Source organism: Mesocricetus auratus, unplaced genomic scaffold (assembly GCF_017639785.1).
Source record: "Mesocricetus auratus isolate SY011 unplaced genomic scaffold, BCM_Maur_2.0 Super-Scaffold_100030, whole genome shotgun sequence".
Classification (NCBI taxonomy): domain Eukaryota; kingdom Metazoa; phylum Chordata; class Mammalia; order Rodentia; family Cricetidae; genus Mesocricetus; species Mesocricetus auratus.
Genome location: NW_024429211.1, coordinates 14035664 through 14051975, shown reverse-complemented (window position 1 = coordinate 14051975; position 16312 = coordinate 14035664). Strand labels below are relative to the sequence as shown.

At 49.5% G+C, this 16312-nt stretch overlaps 1 protein-coding gene and 1 non-coding gene across 2 annotated transcripts in view; both read left to right on the top strand.

Moving 5' to 3' along the window:
- The window catches only part of Nav2 (neuron navigator 2), a 347498-nt gene that overhangs the window by 63310 nt on the left and 267876 nt on the right, over nt 1-16312 (top strand).
- LOC121135034 lies at nt 1004-1110 on the top strand. The gene has a single exon (XR_005872227.1). It is a non-coding gene; the product is annotated as a U6 spliceosomal RNA (small nuclear RNA).

Sequence of the window (16312 nt, the reverse complement as noted above, 5' to 3'; positions counted from 1 at the left end):
CAGGTTTTACCCTCAGCCCAGGTAACCAGTTTGTGGGAAGTGAAGGGCCACCCTCTGACTAGGAGGTGATCTGTGCGTGCGTGCGTGCGTGCGTGTGTGTGTGTGTGTGTGTGTGTGTGTGTGTGTGTGTGTGTGTCTACACACAGAGAAGGGAGCAGTGACCCTCAGTGCCAAGCTTGGAGAATTATCACTCAAGACTCCTCCTGTCCAGCATTTTCTTATATCTCAAATATGATACAGTGACCATCCATTTGTGGTCAAGAGAGATTAAAAAAGGGTTGCCAAAATAATCGTAATAGCCTGTGTGCAGGAAGACTTTAGTTTGCAGATTCCACGGATTCTATTTCATCTTCCCACAAGTCTGCAAACCAGAAACTATTTGATAACAGCCCCTGCTTGTACAGATAGGAAAAAGAGTCTCCGACTTGAATGGCTTGCCTCTGGTTTTCGGGTGGCAATGACCAGGCATCACACCGCTCACTTCAGAGACCTGTGTGCCTCCTAGAGACCAGCAGGGCTGAGGTGCAGATAGGACTGCCAGAGTTTATGACCTGACTGTGCCCTGGGTAGCATTTCTCTTTGTGGGCCTCTTTGTGAGCAGCTCTGACCTATTGTCCTTCTTATACTGGGGGATGCTGGGAATAAGGTTCAGAGAAAGTCATGGTGGGTAAGTAATCCTGAAAAAAGCAAAACAAAACACTTACAGGGCCCTTCGTCAAAGCGATGGAGAAAGTAGCTCTGAACAAGGAAAAAATAATGAAAAATAATGATGCTGAAAATGCCACTAACCTTTGACCTCTCCCCAGAGGCACTGGTCAATCTGCCCCTCCCCTCCCACACACACAAGCTGCCCTTAGCAGACTAATAGGGAAGTCAGAAGGGGTCAGGGCCTGTGGGGCTCTGTATATAGCTTCCAATAGTTGTTCCACTCAGATTCAAAGCCCAGGAAGCAGCAGCACCTAGAGCCTGCTATGGTCCTCCAGGTGCTGTCTTCAGAGTGTGCATGCTCGCTTCGGCAGCACATATATTAAAACTGGAATGGTGCAGAGAAGATTAGCATGATCCCTACGCAAGGATGACACTCAAATTCCTGAAGCATTCCATATTTTTAATACATGAGAGAAGCAACAGCAGCAGCAAACCCCAGAGGCCAGGGGTAAGGTGATTGCTGAGCAAAGCAGGCAGACCTGACCTTAGACCTCCCCAGCACTCACATAAAAGCTGAGTGTGGTGGCATGCGCCTATCACCATAGCACTGGGGAGGTGAGGCACATTCCAGAGACTTGCTGAGCAGCTGGCTAGTCTCGCTACAGCGGTGAACTCCAGGCTCAGGTGAGAGACTTGCATCTAAAGAAATAAGATGAGGAGGTAGAGGAAGGCACTCAAGTTGACCTCTGACCCCCACACATGCATGTATGGGAGGCACATGTATCCCACACGCATACACCACACACAAACAACACCAGCGCCTCTCTGGTGTTTTCCTTCTTCTGGCTTGAAATATAATTGCCAGATCAAGAAAGAAAGAAGTATTTAGGGCGTTCGATGTACATGTTTGATGTACCCACAGTGAAATGATTACTGCCGTGATACTAACACACACACATCTCTTTGCCGAGGTGGGCTCTTCCTCACCTCTACCTAGATAGGCTGTTTCTCATCTCATCAGCTCCATCGGTTTGTTTTGGTTTTTTCAGAATAAAGCTCATTGGCACTCATTTGAAGTTACGTCCATTTTTCACTGGGAAATACCAGTTATTTTCTGCTCTTGGGCCTTGTCAGGTTTTTCTCTGTTTCACTAATTGTAACTGGCATAGACTTTTCCATCTGCTGGCTACTGGACGCTATCTGTTTTCTGTTAGTCCCTTAATGCTCAAGGGCAAGAAATTCCACCCTTTCTTCAAGAAGCCGGGCTGGGGTACACAGGAATGCTTCCATGTGTGTCTCTGCTGCATACAATAAGCCTTGGTATTCATTTCAGAATCAAGACAGCCGCACGTGCGGAAGTTTGAGCTTTGGCTAATTACTGGGGCACTTGAAGGCAAAGAAAGCAAAACCCTGAAATGAGCAAGCGACTTCTTTGGATGACATCTGGGGAGGTTACACATTTTCCTTCATTTTTGCGTTAATAGGGGCGTCGAGGTTTATAATCGGTCCCTCTGCTGACCCGTCTGTGCCTGCTTTACCAACACCATTGTTTCTTGTATGGAGTTAGTAGAAAACATGTTTTGGTTTCTATTTCTGGCCTCTGCTATATAATGCCACCCACCCAGAAGACATGTGGCTGACTAAGCTTTCCTTGAAGGATTCTTCTAATCTGTCTAGGGCATGTAGGCTGCAGTCCTCCCAGCCTGCCACTAGCCCAGGGCTCTCTTCCCAGGGGTTGTTCTTGTGATTTACATGTCATTGCAGATGTGATGGCATAAGGGCAGTGAGGTGGTCAGAGAGCCCAGCCAGCTCCCCAGGGTGCTGTGGGCTGGGGAGTCAGGATGAGGTGAGGTGGGTCTGCTTAAGCAGGGTAGCTAGACAGGTGTGCTTGCTAGAAAAGGCAGCTGAGTTTGTTAGGGACGAAGCCCTGCTTGTCCATGGCATTCAAGGCCTCCTGTGTGGTGGCGTTTTCACCGTCTGTATTCATCTATGCTGCATCCAGGCGGGAGCTACTCGATCCCGCTGACATAGCCAGCAGAGGTCTTCTGTACTGGGGCTTTAAAAAAAAAAAAAGAAAGAAATCTGTCTGTACACTTGTCTATTTTCTTTTTTAACAGATTCATTGGTATTGTTCATCTGTATGTGTATATGTATTGTTTAGATGATATGTATGCAAGTGTGTGCAGATCAGAGGATAACTCTTCTACTTGTTGAGGCAGGAGGCTGTCTTGCTTCTACTGATCACCCTACTCCAGGCAATTCTGTCTCTGTTTCCTATCTGGCAGCAGGAATGATGGGATTGTAGACGGCGCCACCACATCAGGCTGGTTTTTTTTTCTTTTTTTCCCCCCAGAGCTGAGGACTGAACCTAGGGCTTTGTACTTGCGAGGCAAGTGCTCTATCCCTGAACTATATCCCCACCCCCATAATTTATTTATTTTTATTTTATGTACATTGGTGTTTTGCCAGCATGTATGTCTGTGTGAGGGTGTCGGTCGGAAACCCCGGAACTGGAGTTACAGTTTTGAGTTGGCATGTGGGTTTTGGGAATTGAACCGGGGTCCTCTGGAAGAACAGCCTTAACTGCTGAGCTCCCTCTGCAGCCCCACGTCTGGTTTTTTTTTTAACAGAGGTTCTGGGGGTCGAGTTCTGGTAGTCAGGTTTGTAGGAAAAAAAGCCACTGGCTGAGTCATCTCCAAAGCCTCATGAAGTCCCCATTCTAAGAAGCCACCTCCTCACATAGGAGCAAACCCCAGCAGGGATTTCGAGACACCAGCCTCTCTTTTCATTTCACTCACTGGTGAAAGCAGCTTGCTCTACCTAGGGTTACCAAATTTACACAGTCTCAAAGCAGTGAGATGAACCATGGACTGAAACCATCAAAACAGTGTGCCAAGATTAACGTCTCTCATTTCCAAACTGGTTTAGACTCCAGTGTTTGGTTACAGTTAATGAAAGCTAATTCACAATCAAATCAAATCCTGAACCCTTCTACCTAGGGTAGTGTGACCATGGAACCTCTGCCCCCCCTCCCCTTCTATAAACATCATGGGGATTCTGTGAGAGTTAAATGAGCTACTGCAAACTAAGTCTCAATGCAGTGCCTGAGGTCTAAAGTTGTCAAGCTGAGGGGAGAAATTGTCCCCTCTGAGCCTGGAGAGGCACTGAGGATATGCAAGGCATGTTACTGTTTGGGGTGGACATTTAGCTGAACAGTGAACTCTGGAGGTGGTTTTGCTTGGCCTGTTGGTTCTCCCCTATGACCTTATGGAGGGTAAGATTCCCCGTGTTCGCATGCTGGACTCAAACTCCAGTTGGCGAACTCTGAGCTAAGCAGCCACAGCCAGAATAGACAGTCGAGTCCGGGATTGAGACTCCTGGAATGCCATCACTGCTGTCAGGAAGAGGCCCCGGCAACAAGGAGCCCCAGCCGAGAGAGCACTTCAGAGAGGGACCAGCCTAGGGCCTCTTGTTTATGACGGCTCTCCACACACCTGCCATTACTCACCCTTCCAGTCTCTCTAACAGAGGTGCAGAAGAAGCGCCAGAGCTTAGAATCATGCCTGGAAAAGCCATGTTTCTTTGGAAATGGGCCGCAGATGACGTAACCCAGTGGTATCCCATTACCCGGTTCTTGGCTAATCTTTGTATAAAACTTGTTTAGGTGAAACTTGAGTCTGGAGAAGCCAGTTAAAGTACATTACTTTCTCGCTGTTGAATGCCTCCTGGACTTGGGATAACATTTAATCTAAAAAGTAAAGTGATATTTCCTGAGATAGCAATGAGTTCATGTTTGGAAATTAAACCAACTGAGTTTATTGCACCATTTTTTTTTAAAGTGCAAACGGTGGTAGTAGATGTTCTGTCTACCAAGTAATGTCTAGCCTGGCCACTGCCCTGGGAGAGTGGGGAGCTATAGACGTGGCAGTTTTCAACTCTTAGAAGCTCTGCCACTGCCTGTCTGGCTGTACGTTATTCTAGCTTCAGCCATATTTTGGTTTAAGGGGGCCATCTTTTGAAATCATAGTTTTCAGGTCCAGGGAAAATCGGCAGACAGGCCTGATTTAGTTCATGCTTCCTGAGTTTGTGAGACTTGTTCTTTTATCCTTTGCAAAATGCTTCCCTCTCTGTAGTAATGAATGGGCAGCTGCTTTATTCTTGAGAAGGAGAGTGCTGCTTGTGGGCCCATGTGGGCTGCAAGCCATTCAAAGAGGGGAAGGAGGGAATGTGGGAAGTCAGAGTATGAAACCTATCACCGTCCCTTATTTCCAGAAGTTGTGTGTATTATAGACATGTGAGGTCCATAGATGATTGACTTAAACTCCTAAAAGGCACTTGACAAAGACTGTCTGCGGTTCCTTTCTGTGACGTTTAAACTGCAAGGTCCTGGGGCTGGAGAGATGGTGGCTCACAACCCTCTGTAACTCCAGTCCCCAGGGATCTGACACACCGGACATATGTGAAGCACAGACGCACATGTAACCACAACATCCAAACATGTAAAACAGAAACTAAGTTGCCGAGTCCCGTTGCCTGGGTGTACGTGGAAGGTTGTGGGTGAAGGATGTCATTCACACGCCCTGCTTCTGGCTGCGTCACCTGCACCCTTCTTAGCACATTAGCATTCATAGAAGAGCTAATACCTTACCTGGAGAATGCCATCCCGGGCTGAGATCCAGAGCCATTCACCAAGCCCCCTTCATCAGAGTCGATGGCAGCCACAGAGGTGCCACCCTTTCGTTCCTTAGAAGCCACCCCGCTCCTGTTATATGCCCGATGCTTAGTCATCATTTTTATTTCTCAGCAGCGTGCAGACTGATCCCACGCAACCCAGGGTTCCTTATCATAAGTGTAATGCATTGAGTAAATCCTTGGGATAGCTAGTGGGAAGACCCGAGTCTCTTGTGGCTCCAAACCTCTTCGTCCTGGCTGCAGCCAGGGGTCCCAGCCCATCAGAAGCCCATTCCACAGTCAACATTGGTTAAGCATTTCTAGGGTTCTGCAGTGACGCTGACATGTCCTAGATACTTGTGGAAAGCTCTAGGAATCTTCTGGCAAGGCTCCCGGGTGATCCCTGGCACACTGATTTTGGGAAAATGGAGAATGTGGATGTCTACATTATACCTGTCATTTGGCTACCATCTCACATGTTCCCTGCATGCTCCCTTTCCTATCATGTGGTCCTGGGCTGAGACTGGGGAAAGTCACCAGGCCCTTTACATCAGAACCAACTTATCAGAAGACCTCATTACGTCTGGGCTTTACTGCCTGTTCTCAGGAGGGAGCCAATGAGCTCTGGGTCTCAACTTAGCCCACTCGGAGTTAATTCTCCTGTTGTATGTGATGGCTGGGCGTATCTGATGAAGACCTTTAATCTGATACTTGGGCTCGCAATTGAAAGATGGGTTCAGCCTCCTTGAATCTCCATGGCATCAGACTGTCCATTGGAGTGGTGGGTTTCTAGTTGTTCAGGGTCTTACACGCTTTGCACGCACCAGATTCTGTGTCCAGCCCAGGGAATAGGAAGGTGTTAAAGATGCCCCCTCCTCCCCCAGCGTCTGTGTTTTGTGGAGGCCTCCTCTAGTTAGCATGGGCTGAATGCTAGCATCGCCCGCAAGGCATCCGCTGGTGAGTGTGCCTCTCTGCAGACTCACAGGCAGGGCTTGCCAACTGGCTGTCAGTGGTGAGCAGAGACAAGGAGACTTTGAAGAGTCCCGAGGCTTTTAGCCTGGGAAATGTGTGCCGCAGTCCTGAGAGACCCGTAAGGCAAGAGGGAGTTGCAGCAGAGAGTAGCCAGCTAGACATGATGGATTGGTTTTGGCAGTACTACATTGGAAGTTATTCGTAGCGTTTTTTGAAGTTCTGTTGAATATTTATCTACACTGTGGTCCAAATGGTACAAGGGGAATGTGAATCAGCATAAGCAATGCCCGTGCCCTCATTGCCGGGAACACAAGCCCATGGCCTTCACTAAGCTGCTTGTATGGATCTCCGCTCCAGGACGGTTGACAGATTGCCAAGAATCTGACTGAATTCAGAGGCAAGCTGCCTTCTTACCTCCCTGCCTGAGTCCACAGGGTCAGCCTAAGCTGTCTCACCCCAGGATCTAAGGTAGAGACTTGGAATGTGGAGGAAGAAGGCCAGAAGTGCCTCTCCTCAGAGTAAAAAGGATGTCATGGAGCTTCTTGCCTGGCTTTTAACACAGCAACACTACCTGCTGGTGATCTGGGGTCCCAAGGTATCCTTTGGTACCCAGACTCCTGCAGTAACACAACCTGTGATGCACAGATATCTGCGTAAAGTGGTGTTTTCATATGACCCATGCACACCTTCCTGCATTCTTTAACTCGTCTCTGCATCGTTTGCAGAACTTAATGCAACGGAAATGGCATGCAATTAGTTATTACACACTTTTCTGAGGTCTAGACACATACAGCAGAAATGCAGTTTTTTAAAAAGATTTTTGACCTGTTGTGGGTTGAATTGCAGATTAGGAACTTAGGGCCACACAGAGGGTGCCAAGTCAGATTGGACACAGCTCCTCCTGTGGGAAGAGTGGCCTGGTTATGGAGAAAAGGCAGATAAATGAGTAGAGTCATTTTCTTGTGGACCTAAGTGGGAACTTGGGACAGAGGGCAAAGGGGGAAAGTTCCATTTCTTTCCAGCATGGATGTAGCTTCCTGCAGAGAAACTAGGGCAAGCAGACTCATGTGGAGAGGACATACTTCACACTATCCAGCATGAAGTGGGAACTGCCGTGTGCGTGTGTGTGTGTGTGTGTGTGTGTGTGTGTGTGTGTGTGTGTGTGTCTGTGTGTCTGTGTGTGTACTGCATGCCAGGGATAACTGGCTTCTCAGCAGGACATAGGACCCCCCCTCCCCACCCCGCCAGCCTGCTGATGAAGCTGAGGTTGGAGAAGGGAGGGAGTCCCCTCTGTGACCTGCTGACATTAGCAACAGAATAACTTGGTCCAGATCATCATGATCTTGGACAAATGACAATTTGTCTGGACTTCAGAGCTTCTGGTGGGAACGTTGCAAGGTTTGCTGAGTCCTTTCTCATGGGGAGTCAGCAGTAGTGTTCATAGATGGTGTAGTTGAGAGGGTCTGGGAATGCCTTGGCAGTTAGGAGCACTTATTCCTCTTGCAAAGGACTCAAGTTCAATTCCCAGCACCCATGTAAGGTAGTCCATAAGCACCTTAACTTCAGCTCTGTGGAGGTTCAGTGTCATCCTCTGGCCTCTGTGGACTCTATGTGCACTCACACGCGCGCGCACACACACACACACACACACACACACACACACACACAAACACACACCTGTAGTTAAAAACAGTATTTTTTTAATTTAAAAAGGTTCTAGAAATTCAGACTTGTCTGCAGGCTAAAGCACCTTTAGAAAAACATCCCAAAGCTAGGGCTTGAAGGCCGGCTGGAGGTAGGCAAGATTTAGAAAGGAAAAGTCGCAGGTGGGGAGAATGGGAAGCTTAAAGCAGGGATTTTCATAATTTTGTGAAATTTTTGTACAGCTAGCAGGAGAGCAACTCATGTGCTCTAGGTGCTCCTGGCTCAGAGAGGACCGACTCCCTTCTTAGAGAGCCTAAATGCCAACCCTGACGCTTACTTGCTCAATGCCAAGCAGTGTGGTGCCAAGGATACTGTAGTGTGGCTGTTTCAAGTGTAATAGGTTCCAGATGCCGTGCTAAATAACCCCCCCTGAACCCCCCACCTTGGCTCTATCTCCTCCTGACAGCCAGGGTGTCTCAGCCCATGTCCCGGCTGGTTGACGTCTGCGTGACAGACAAGTCCCTGAAGCCTGTCCTACAGGTTACAGGATGTCCAGTCGTGCCTCTAGCGTCCGCCTTTTGTGATGTATTTGGTGGCAATTCTGCCATCTCAGCTTTAGGAAGTGAAAGCATGAGGATCAGGAGTTCAAGGGTAACCTGGGTTACATGAGATACGTCTCAAAAACAAGAAAGGTTTTAAGTCCTTGAAATCCCAAGGCCAGCTGGCCATTAGTCCTAGCACTCAGGAGATAGAGGCCAGAGCCTGATTTACAGAGTTCCAGGACAGCCAGGGCTACTTAGAGAGAAATCTATGTAGAAATGTATGTCTTAAAAAAAAACAAAAAACAAGATCCATTCCTTTACCTTCTCAAACCTTTGGTATAGGGAGGTTTGACCCGCCCTTTAACGAGCCCCCAGTGGAAGGCATGGATGTGTTTGCTGGCCTCACTGTCACTGGAACCAGTATGAGCTTGGCTGCTTAGCAATGCGCAAAGGCCTGGGTTCCATCCCCAGCATGCATAGAATTGGGTGTGACGGTGCATGCCTGTAATCCTACACTTAAGAAGGTGAGGGGGAGGCATGAGAATCTGGAGTTCAAGCTCATCCTCCATTGCATAGTGAGTTCGAGGCCAGCTTGGGATACACAGGACTCTTTCTCAAAAAGTGAGCAAACATCAGTGACAACAGGGAAGTAGCTAGAAGGCTTAGAATGGCTTTACTGTCTGGCCCTCTGTAAATATCAGATAAGCACAGACTTGAGTCCAATCAAAGAGAATCGTGCAAGTTGGCATAAGTGAAACCAGGTCTCATCTTAGGAACGCATCAGTCAGGTCTTGATTAAAGACAGAATAGCTTCATGCCATCTGAGTGTGGGCTATCCAATGGTGAGAGGAAGGATTGGTTGGACGGGACAGCCCGTAATTGGGCTAAGCATCATGGCACTGTTCTGAACACCGCTAGTCGTCTTCCAGTAGCACTGGGGCCTCCCTGCCCCTCCCTGGAGCAGAGCCTCAGCTGTATGAAGCATGGAGAACTCATGAAGATTCTTTGCATTCTCAGACTACTTTCTGGGAATCTTGCAAAGCCTGGCTTCTTCTCTGATTACTCTTCTCATGGCTGAGTTCGGCAGCGTTCTTGCAAACCTGGACTTTGAATCTGGGAAAATGCTTTATGACCGTTTTTTATGACCTCAAAGCAACCCACGAAGGCAACTGACTTCCTTCTCTCTGCCAAAGGGAAAACCAAGGGCCTGGTAAATTGCCCAGGATCTCCCCGGCTGCACCGCTCATTGTGTGAAGCTCTCTTGTGTCCAGCCACAGAAAGGGCCATGGCTGGCTCTGGGAAGAGCCTGTGAGCAGCCTCAGCCCGCATTCTTAGGGCCTTCATGGTCTTCCCCGGGAAGGATTGCCCAGTTCAGAGAGCCATATACGGTCAGCACTGTACGCTTTCAATGCGCAACCGATTCCTTCATGCTCGAGCCAGCTGACAGCCAGAGAGGGAAAGGGGGTTTGCTTACGGTCACAGACCAGTATCCCTGACTCCAGTGCAGTTTTTACTCCCACATAGTTGTCTCGGGAGCCCGTTTCCCTTCAGAGGCTGAATAGTCTGGTGAGCATATCCAGGGCTTCTCAAGGTCCAAGGCAGTCTCTGAGACCAACAAGGCTTCTGGAGCCTGGTTCCCTCAGTCCCTGTCTGACACAGCTACTCACCACCCAGACCTCAAATATTCTCATCTGTGTGGGGATAGTCATGGTCCCTCTGCCTCTGCGATGTGTGGGAGACTGTGGAGGGCTCAAGGCAGTACCTGTAATAGCACAATATTACTCAGGTTCTAGATGTTGGATGAGCCCCAACTGCTGCTGACTGGCTCTGTGACCCTAAGAAAGGGATCTGACGTCTCTGAGCCTTGGGTATCCTTTACGTAGCTATGATTCTGGTTCAGTTCGGTAGCCAATCAGAATGTAGAACATGTCTAATTGGAAGGTCCAGGCATACTCACCTCTGTCATCCCAACACATGAGGATGCTATGGAGGAGTCAGCTACATACACAGCTCGGCTCAGTACCCCACAGCTGCTTGGGTCTCTCCTTTTCCAAGAGTAGGACTCAGGGCATCATCTGCTGACTCTTAAAAATAAAAAAGAATACTGATGTATTTTCAGGCACTGGAGAGAGAGCTCAGTCACACAAGTATGAAGACCTGAGTTGAGTCCTAGCATTCATGAGAAGCCAGGTGCTGAGGCCTATGTATATGATCTCGGCACAGGCGGTTTCTTCTGGCTCACGGGCCAGTCTTGCTGAACCAGTGAGCTCCAGGTTAAGTGGGAGACCCTCTCAATAAGACGGAGGGTGACAGAGGAAGACATCAGTTATCAACCATTATCAAACACACACAGACACACACACACACACGCACACGAGAGAGAGAATGAATGAGTGAGTGAGTGAATGAATGAATGCCACCTGCATTTTCAATTCACGTCACAGTGACAAGGCGCTTGCTACACAGCCAGACTGTCTATCCCCTTACACGGATTGTTTCATTATCTGCACAGCAGCCCTGTGGCTTACGTGCTATCAGTGTCTGCCTTTGACAGGTGGGGAAACCAAGTCTAAAACGATGATGTACCTGCAGTTACACCCCTCGTGAGAAGGAGAAGCACAGTTTTGAGCTCAGATCAATCTGGCCTAAAGAATCTATACCCGTATACCTGTAAGCCCTCGTTAGGAGCTATGCCTAGCCCCAGATGCAGTCAAGTCTCATGCAGAGCAGACATCACTGACAAGAGACCCTGGTACTCGGTCCCAGGCTAACCATTGTCCCCTCACCAGCTGCTAAATGGCAAGAGGACAAGCCCTTTCCCTGCCTCGCCCCCCCTGCACATCATACCTGCCGGGGCCGTGAGCAGCCAGCTTGCGGAGCCCCTTTCCTTTTGAGGAAAGCACAGGCTAACGGGGCTGGAGGAATCTGTGCCTGAGGACTGTCCACAGGAGCCCCAGGGCTCCCCAGGGAAGCTCCAGCCCGTAGCTGTTGGTGAATCCACATAGCAAAAGAGTTGGGGTGCTGTGGATTCTTCCCCCCCACAAAACAGTTCCCAGGTGACAATATCAATGGCTGCCACTTTTCTTAAGGTAGATAAGAGCTTGGGGTGGGCAGGTGGTCAGTGAGCAGGGGGGGGCTGTGAGCATCCACACAGCAGGCAGCCTTCCCAGAGAGAGCCTGGTGAGGGAAGACGGTGGAGGCGGGTGGAGATGTGGAAAAAGTGTAGGGCCTGGGGTTGACTCCTCCAAACCGCAGCATCATCGTCGCTGGCTACACGTTCTGGGCTTCACTTGTGCCCCCTCTATATGGAGATGGTCACCTGACCCCATCCAATAAGACTGTGGCAGGGAGGGGTGGCAAATATTGAACAGAAGTGCTAACGGGTTGCCCAGCCCCCTGGGGATGCTTCTCCTGCCATCTGTGCTCAACAGGGCATGGGCCTTCAGAGCGAGGGACCAGAGGTGCTCACGCAGCATAGGCATGGCAAAGGGGAAACATTCGGAGACTTTAAGGGGCACCTCTGCCTGTCTTCCCAAACACGTATGCGTAGGCCAGGCCACAGGCTTCAAAAGTGTCTGTGCCGGGGACACTTTCTAAAGTTTCTTGGCTGTCTCCTCTCCCCACAAAATCCCAGAAGTCAGAGCTCTCACTGCCAGAGTGCCTGAGTCTCGGCAGTTGGTACGTGGCCCCCAACTCCTACCCACAGGAGGACCTGGCTAGTGTCTTGGCTCCTCAGGCCTGGCTGCCCCCTAGGTTGCAGCAAGGGAGACTTTTGGACTCACTGTAGAGCTGTGTTCTAGCTGCCTGGATGCCACTGGCATATCAGGCTTGTTGGGGAAGCAGAGCTCTGGGCCTCTGCTGTTCTTTGAGGCAGATGGAGGCAAAGGCCTTCTCTGGAAGTTTCCCAGCAGTTAAGGAGCCCACTGGGTGGGCCTCACTGCGTCTCTGGTTTATGTGTCCCTTTGGAATAGCCCTTCTGCCTTATTTGAGACTCCCAACTACGTTGATTGATAGGTGCCCTTGAAACTCTTCTGAGTGTGGGATGTTGACGGAGTTTGCAGAAAATGTCCACTGTGTCTTTAGCCCCTTGCTCTGGGTATTTATGGCCTGGCAATGACTATAACAACCATTTCTCCAGAAGACGGTTTCTTTATCAAGTATGTTCTAGAATATTCTTTGTGACATCTTGCTAAAACTAACTACGGCAGCTCTACCGGGGACTTGGCCAAATTTTGCCCCGTGAGCGGTGTGAATTGCTTTCTTGCCGTTGCCGCTGACCTTCGCTCCTCTTAGGACGAATGTGCATGTTTACGGGATGGCGGGAGAGGAAGTGCCAGCCGCCTTTTCCTTCTATGGTTGTTAATCTGTACCTAGTGGTTTCCTAGTTCTTCAGCCTTAACTGTGTCCTTCCCCGCTTAACACTCACTTACTTAGATATTTAATCACAAGTCTTCCCCCTCCTGTAACTCTGCCCCAGTTTCATTCCGTTGCCGTGATAAAAACAACCGTGACCCAAAACCTCTCAGGAGGGGAAAGGCTTTGCTTGTTTACACTTCCAGGTCACCGTCCAGCATTGAGGGAAGTCAAGGCAGGATGCTGAAGCAGAAACCGTCGGGGAATGCTACTTGCTGGTCTGCACTCTTCCTCCCTACGAGGCACGGTTCACTAACTTTCTTCATAGCCCAGGACCACCTCCTTTGGGATGGTGCTGCATACAAACAGGCTAGGTCTTCCGGAGTCAATAACCCTGACGATTCCCCCAAAGACAGACTAACCTGATACAATTACTCCATTAAGATTCCTTTCAGGTAATTCTAGGCTGTGTCAAGTTGACAGCTAATGCAAATTAGGGAAGACTCTGCGATTCTGTGTGTTGAAAACCGAACTCCGAGAGAATTTTAAACGGGGCGATCATTGAAGCCAGTGGTTTAACGTAAAAGCCATGGGAGCCCTACTTAGTGTCCTGTGATGTGAAGTGGGCACCACACCCGCTCCTGTCCCCAGCTCGGGACAGAGACCACACACCCTGCCCAGTACCACAGGCTGTGACAGGCCTCCAGCATGTCTGACTCTGGCTGGCCCTTTCCCTGCAACCAAATTCTTCCAAGAGCTCGCAAAGTGGGACAGTAAGTTATTTCAAATGAATTGTGAACATTCTCAGAGATATTTCATTGCTGTCTTGATAAGTCAAATAGATCAGATGTTTTAAATTCTCCAGTAAATATATGTGTAATATTTGACTTGATGCCTTGTCACCAATGTAACTTCTTATGTGGGATTTGCCATTTCTGCCTGGCTTGTCTGCCGCCTGTATCGCTTGCTTGTTTCCTGTTTGTCTTCACTCTGACTGACTACTTAATCTGAATAACTTTGTGTAAAGAGAAAACTTTAGCTGCTCGTGAAAAAGCAGCCTTAGTGGACATAGTAGAAGATAACCATACAAATAAATATATAGCTACTAAAATAAGATCCCTGTGGCACAAGAGTTGACTCACACTGTTTTTAAAGAGGACTCAAGTTCAATTCCCGGCACCCCATGTCAGGAAGCTTGCAACTGCCTGTGACTCTAGCTCCCTCCTTTGGCCTTCTAGGGTACTGCACTCATGTGCACATAGTCACACACAAACACCCTCCACCCCACCCCACCCCCACACAGAATAAAACGAAATAAATCTTTAGATGCCCACTTACATACACTCTTATATAAAGCATGCTCCTCCCCTCCCCCGGTGGCCTCCTTGTTACATTTTCTGAGACACAGATGGTAAAGATAATCTAACTTTTTATATTGCTGGGGGGTCAAACTCGTGGCCTCAGTATGTTCAGCATGCACTATAGCACTAGTTATACCCTGCCCACTCACTGAGCAATGAGTGACCAGACAGCTAAGGGGAGACCACCATAATGGTCAGGGTGTTTTAGTGGGGGGACTTAGACCCCAGTAAAAAAGCCGATTACAAGGACAGTGAGAGTCACCTCCAGAACAGGGTTGCTGTTGTCCTTTGCGATAGGACTGAAGTGGGCAGTCACTTCTCTTTGTAGCACAAGACTTGGTAGGCGCTGCCATCCTCCTTGGCTCCAGGCAGGGCTGGGCAATGCTCTCCTCTGCAGTGCTGCTGAGAGACCCCGTGAGAAGGTGCCCACTTGGGCTGAGCTGGCTTCGTGGATGGAAGTAAATCTGTATCCCCTATGGCCTCATGTAGTGAGCAGGTCCTAAGAGTAGGGCTGGGCACCTAACTGCGTGTAGATGAGGGGGTGTGAGCCTAAGGAACTAAAGTACGCCCGGAGAACTCGTCAGTTCGGGTTAATCTGCAAAATAGGAGCCAGGTAACTCTAGCAGAAGGGGACATGATCTAAGACCTGGACACTCACAGAATCCCCGAGTGAACAGAATTCAGGCCTTCTTGTAGTCAGACTTTCCCTCTCCAGCACCCAAGTGTTTTAACCTTGGAACCAAGAGTTCCAACCATACCTCCCTAATTTTTGTTCTTCCAACAAGAAAGGTGGTGTCCATCTCATCACTGCCTCCCAGAAATGCAAGGCTCTCTGTGTTGGTTTTCTGGCTTCTTCAACAGGAGGGATTGAAAGAAAGCCTAGGAGGGGGCCAAAGTGGGGTGTCAACAGACAGGAAAACCACTAGGAGACGAGGCGGAGAGCCAGGGTGAATGCTGATCCCACGTGCATGGTACCAACCTTGTCAAGGAAGGGTCGTGGAAGACGGGCTTGGCCTGGCCTTGCAGTGGCCCGAGGGGCTTTCCTTTGTTCTTGGCACCTCCCTGGTCATCACATCTGCACCCTCGCCTTACATGCGGTAGGTTAGCCTCAGAAAGCCTAAGGAGCACACTAGCATCATGCGTCTGAGCCACGGTGCTAAATGCCAGCATTGCCACCCCCAAGGCGACACTGCCCCTGTGCGGGTGGAAGGGAGGTAGAGGTGAGGTTAAGCAGCTTAGCAGTGATGTCTGCATGCAAGACTAAGAGTTCTGGGCTTGGCCTTATGTGATGACGAGTGTCCCAGGGGCTGGAGAGCAGGAGAGCACATTTGCCGGCGAGTGTAGCTGGAGGATGTGGACTCGGTTATCACATGGAAAAGGCCAGGGCCCGAGAGCAAGGGGACCCGAGACCCTTGTGCACCAATTGTGCACCAAGTTTTGCCCCCCCCTTTTCCTCGGTGGCTTTCAAAGGGCACGAGCTCCTCCCTGAATCTTAGGGAGTGTTATGCGTTCAGCGTGGTCAATGAAGCGGTACCTCCCGAGAAGAATGCTTCCTTCACTCGGCAGTAGTTTTGGTCTTTAACTATGGTCAAGGGCCAGCTTTCACACGCCGCTCATTCTCCCTCTTTCTTTCCTGTAGGCCTGTTTTTTTTTTTTTTTGATGCCTTGATAGTAACAGAGGCAATCTGATCCCCGCTTCCTCCTTCCCTCCCTTCCCTCTCACCTGAGTTCCCACCTGCCTCTCCTTTCCCTCCCTCTTTCTCCTCCTTTGTCCCTCCCCTCCCCTTCTCCTCCTCTCCCTCCCCTTCCTGTCCCCCCTTTCCTGTTTCATGTAGCCAAAGCAGATGCAAACTCACTGCCTACCTCAAGGCTGGCCTTGAACTTGTGAACTTCCTGTCCCAGCCCGCCGAGTGCAATGGTTTACCTTCCCAGCTAATCTACTCTGGTCATGATGGTGAGTGGGAAAATGTCAGTCAGCCCCTGTGTAAACAGGCCCTGGGAGCTGAGGCTTCTGATAGAAGACCTCCAGTCCTTGGCCACAGTCCTTGAGTTCAGAAATACCTGCTTCAGTATCCCAATCTGCCACTTTGGGGGCAGGAGCCTCTAGAACTTGGGAACTTA